Raw genomic sequence first — 6000 nt, forward strand, 5'->3', positions numbered from 1 at the left:
AGCAAGGTGACTGCCTCCCTATACCCCCCACACAATATACAGATTATGCAAGTAAAATACCTTCAGATCTACTTGGTTGCAATAAAAATCACACAATGAATATCAGGAAATAAAAAATGTAGATGCACTTATCTATTTGTTGCTGGATCCAAAAAGTATTCCTTCCCTTAAACGTAAGTCACACTTAAGACACTGCACACACTTCAGATCAATGCACACTCGCCGCCAAGCTCATACACTCGCTTTGCTAATGCTTTTTTAAAAGTTATCTGCCACAAAAATCTGCAGAGCTCACTGCACAAGATCTGGCTGCAAACCACCAAACAAACTGACCACAGAAGTATATAAAGGCTGCTAATTAGATAGCCACACCCCACTATTAATTAGGCAGCACCTGTGACTATACTGTCTAGATAAGCAAGGTGAATGCCTCCCTATACCCCCCACACAATATACAGATTATGCAAGTAAAATACCTTCAGATCTACTTGGTTGCAATAAAAATCACACAATGAATATCAGGAAATAAAAAATGTAGATGCACTTATCTATTTGTTGCTGGATCCAAAAAGTATTCCTTCCCTTAAACGTAAGTCACACTTAAGACACTGCACACACTTCAGATCAATGCACACTCGCCGCCAAGCTCATACACTCGCTTTGCTAATGCTTTTTTAAAAGTTATCTGCCACAAAAATCTGCAGAGCTCACTGCACAAGATCTGGCTGCAAACCACCAAACAAACTGACCACAGAAGTATATAAAGGCTGCTAATTAGATAGCCACACCCCACTATTAATTAGGCAGCACCTGTGACTATACTGTCTAGATAAGCAAGGTGAATGCCTCCCTATACCCCCCACACAATATACAGATTATGCAAGTAAAATACCTTCAGATCTACTTGGTTGCAATAAAAATCACACAATGAATATCAGGAAATAAAAAATGTAGATGCACTTATCTATTTGTTGCTGGATCCAAAAAGTATTCCTTCCCTTAAACGTAAGTCACACTTAAGACACTGCACACACTTCAGATCAATGCACACTCGCTGCCAAGCTCATACACTCGCTTTGCTAATGCTTTTTTAAAAGTTATCTGCCACAAAAATCTGCAGAGCTCACTGCACAAGATCTGGCTGCAAACCACCAAACAAACTGACCACAGAAGTATATAAAGGCTGCTAATTAGATAGCCACACCCCACTATTAATTAGGCAGCACCTGTGACTATACTGTCTAGATAAGCAAGGTGAATGCCTCCCTATACCCCCCACACAATATACAGATTATGCAAGTAAAATACCTTCAGATCTACTTGGTTGCAATAAAAATCACACAATGAATATCAGGAAATAAAAAATGTAGATGCACTTATCTATTTGTTGCTGGATCCAAAAAGTATTCCTTCCCTTAAACGTAAGTCACACTTAAGACACTGCACACACTTCAGATCAATGCACACTCGCCGCCAAGCTCATACACTCGCTTTGCTAATGCTTTTTTAAAAGTTATCTGCCACAAAAATCTGCAGAGCTCACTGCACAAGATCTGGCTGCAAACCACCAAACAAACTGACCACAGAAGTATATAAAGGCTGCTAATTAGATAGCCACACCCCACTATTAATTAGGCAGCACCTGTGACTATACTGTCTAGATAAGCAAGGTGAATGCCTCCCTATACCCCCCACACAATATACAGATTATGCAAGTAAAATACCTTCAGATCTACTTGGTTGCAATAAAAATCACACAATGAATATCAGGAAATAAAAAATGTAGATGCACTTATCTATTTGTTGCTGGATCCAAAAAGTATTCCTTCCCTTAAACGTAAGTCACACTTAAGACACTGCACACACTTCAGATCAATGCACACTCGCCGCCAAGCTCATACACTCGCTTTGCTAATGCTTTTTTAAAAGTTATCTGCCACAAAAATCTGCAGAGCTCACTGCACAAGATCTGGCTGCAAACCCAAGTGGATTGTCAGTGGATAGCATGCACAAATGCCAAGATTAAAAAGGCACTTCTGTAAAGATGATCAGTGAATAGCACTCACTAAAATCTAGATGGTAACGGTGTTGCTGTCAGTGAATGCTGTCAGCATGCACTAATTACAAGATTATTAAGTTGCTCCCATGATTGAATAGCATTCACTAATACCTAGGTTGTAAAGGTGCTCCTTCCAGTGAACACCACACACTAATACCTAGATTGTAAAGGTGCTACTGTCATTTAGTAGAGTGCACTGATACCAAGACTGTAAAGGTTCTCCAGTCAGTGAATAGTACTAATGCACTAATACCTGGATTGTAAAGTAGTTGTCACTGTATTACTTGGTACTGCAGGCCTTTTAAAATGTGGAAAGCATGAATCAAGTGACAGGGAGATGGTTGTGGTGCTGGTGGCCACAGTAGCAGAGATAGAGATTACAAAGAACTTTTAATGGAGTAAAATGCTGTGGCCTTTGGACCATCAGAAGAGACCTATGATAATGAAACAACCTCCCATGGCTATGGCTTTCTGTGATTTGCAGACTAAGGAAGGTGGAGGTGAGGCCACGGTGAGGATGAAACCCTAGACAAACATGCATATACAGTGGGGAAAAAAGGATTTAGTCAGCGACCAAAAGTGCAAGTTCTCCTACTTCAAATGACATCATAGCCTCTAATTGACATCATAGACAGACCTCAACCATGAGAGACAAAATGTGTAAACAAATCCAAAAAATCACAGTCATTTTTTAAATAATTTATTTGCAAATTATGGTATAAAATAAGTATTAAGTCAGTTACAAACAAGCCAGATTCCTGGCTGTCACATATCTGCAACTTCTTTAAGAGGCTCCAGTGTCCCCCACTCATTACCTGTACTAATGGCTCCTGTATCGTCCTCTCATTAAATGTAGTAATGGCTCCTCCGTCCTCCATTCATTACCTGTAGTAATGGCTCCTGTGTCCTCCTATCATTACCTGTAGTAATGGCTCCTCTGTCCTCCTCTCATTACCTGTAGTAATGGTTCCTGTGTCCTCCTCTCATTACCTGTAGTAATGGCTCCTCTGTCCTCCTATCATTACCTGTAGTAATGGCTCCTGTGTCCTCCTCTCATTACCTGTAGTAATGGCTCCTCTGTCCTCCTCTCATTACCTGTAGTAATGGCTCCTGTGTCCTCCTCTCATTACCTGTAGTAATGGCTCCTCTGTCCTCCTCTCATTACCTGTAGTAATGGCTCCTGTGTCCTCCTCTCATTACCTGTAGTAATGGCTCCTGTGTCCTCCTCTCATTACCTGTAGTAATGGCTCCTGTGTCCTCCTCTCATTACCTGTAGTAATGGCTCCTCTGTCCTCCACTCATTACCTGTAGTAATGGCTCCTGTGTCCTCCACTCATTACCTGTAGTAATGGCTCCTCTGTCCTCCCCTCATTACCTGTAGTATTGACTCCTCTGTCTTCCTCTCATTACCTGTAGTAATGGCTCCTCTGTCCTCCACTCATTACCTGTAGTAACGGCTCCTCTGTCCTCCTCTCATTACCTGTAGTAATGGCTCCTCTGTCCTCCTCTCATCACCTGTAGTAATGGCTCCTGTGTCCTCCTCTCATTACCTGTAGTAATGGCTCCTCTGTCCTCCACTCATTACCTGTAGTAATGGCTCCTCTGTCCTCCTCTCATCACCTGTAGTAATGGCTCCTCTGTCCTCCTCTCATTACCTGTAGTAATGGCTCCTGTGTCCTCCTCTCATTACCTGTAGTAATGGCTCCTGTGTCCTCCTCTCATTACCTGTAGTAATGGCTCCTCTGTCCTCCTCTCATTACCTGTAGTAAGGGATCCTCTGTCCTCCACTCATTACCTGTAGTAATGGCTCCTCTGTCCTCCCCTCATTACCTGTAGTAATGGCTCCTCTGTCCTCCTCTCATTGCCTGTAGTAATGGCTCCTCTGTCCTCCACTGATTACCTGTAGTAATGGCTCCTCTGTCCGCCCCTCATTACCTGTAGTAATGGCTCCTCTGTCCTCCACTCATTACCTGTAGTAATGGCTCCTCTGTCCTACTCCCATTACCTGTAGTAATGGCTCCTCTGTCCTCCCCTCATTACCTGTAGTATTGACTCCTCTGTCTTCCTCTCATTACCTGTAGTAATGGCTCCTCTGTCCTCCTCTCATTACCTGTAGTAATGGCTCCTCTGTCCTCCTATCATTACCTGTAGTAATGGCTCCTGTGTCCTCCTCTCATTACCTGTAGTAAAGGCTCCCGTGTCCTCCTCTCATTGCCTGTAGTAATGGCTCCTCTGTCCTCCTCTCATTACCTGTAGTAATGGCTCCTCTGTCCTCCTCTCATTACCTGTAGTAATGGCTCCTGTGTCCTCCTCTCATTACCTGTAGTAATGGCTCCTCTGTCCTCCACTCATTACCTGTAGTAATGGCTCCTCTGTCCTCCTCTCATCACCTGTAGTAATGGCTCCTCTGTCCTCCTCTCATTACCTGTAGTAATGGCTCCTCTGTCCTCCTCTCATTACCTGTAGTAATGGCTCCTGTGTCCTCCTCTCATTACCTGTAGTAAAGGCTCCCGTGTCCTCCTCTCATTGCCTGTAGTAATGGCTCCTCTGTCCTCCTCTCATTACCTGTAGTAATGGCTCCTCTGTCCTCCTCTCATTACCTGTAGTAATGGCTCCTGTGTCCTCCTCTCATTACCTGTAGTAATGGCTCCTCTGTCCTCCACTCATTACCTGTAGTAATGGCTCCTCTGTCCTCCTCTCATTACCTGTAGTAATGGCTCCTGTGTCCTCCCCTCATTACCTGTAGTAATGGCTCCTCTGTCCTCCCCTCATTACCTGTAGTAATGGCTCCTCTGTCCTCCTCTCATTACCTGTAGTAATGGCTCCTCTGTCCTCCACTCATTACCTGTAGTAATGGCTCCTCTGTCCTCCACTCATTACCTGTAGTAATGGCTCCTCTGTCCTCCTCTCATCACCTGTAGTAATGGCTCCTCTGTCCTCCTCTCATTACCTGTAGTAATGGCTCCTGTTGGAAATATGACATGATGTGGCTTGAGACAGTGTAAGGGTTTTTGTGGACAGAGGAAGAAATAAGCCATAAATGCCTACATTGCCCCTAATAAAGATTGCAGAGACAGCTGCATGTGATTACAATGGACTGTGCTATTACACCTGGAGGCTGGGGCTATCCTGACAACACTGAGGACAGCTGCTTGTCATTGCCCCTGGGGATTCTTGCAGATCTTGTGGGTAACAAAGACTCAAGTTACTTGTCCTGCAAGTTTGTGTGATAAGAATATATTGACTCTACATCATCCTTGGATTGGCCAAGACAGTGGTGGAGGTGGGATGATGGGCAAGTGTGTGTGGGATACGTGTGTATGTATATAAGATGGTATACAGATCTTTAGTTAGAGCACTTCCTTCCCCACCATCTCTCTGTCCCTTAGTTAGTTTACCCTCTATGTGTATTCCCCTGTATTGTACCCTTAATAAATCCCCTGTAAAGATCCATTGAATATTGTTGTTAATTTAATATTAACTGGCACCCCAAGACCAAGCAGATTTTACATTTGGCACCCCAGTCTGGACCTGTAATTTAAATTCTACAGAGAATCCACGGCAAAATATCTGCGCTATTTCAATCTATGAACGGAATTTGGATCTTTGGTACAGAGAAAATCCTGGTAAGTAACAAGTTTTCATATTACATTACTATCTTTGATAAGCCAGGTTGTTTTATGTGAATGTATAGGAAGTCGCTTGTCGAGATTGTAGGTTAATGTTAAGTGTGAGCGGTTGTGTTTAGTGTACAGAGGTAAAGTTGTAGGAAAAAGTTTGTTCCTGGGTATAGCTGTACATTTTCCTAGATTGAATGAGTATAAAGCTGTAAGCAGTGTGTAAAGTAGCCTTTCGGAACATTAGTGTAGTAGTTAATTACACAAACTGTATTTGCTCGGTTTGTCATTTTGTGTGTTTGTTAGTGTATTGTGGTAACAGAG

Source organism: Engystomops pustulosus, chromosome 6 (genome assembly GCF_040894005.1).
Source record: "Engystomops pustulosus chromosome 6, aEngPut4.maternal, whole genome shotgun sequence".
Lineage (NCBI taxonomy): Eukaryota > Metazoa > Chordata > Amphibia > Anura > Leptodactylidae > Engystomops > Engystomops pustulosus.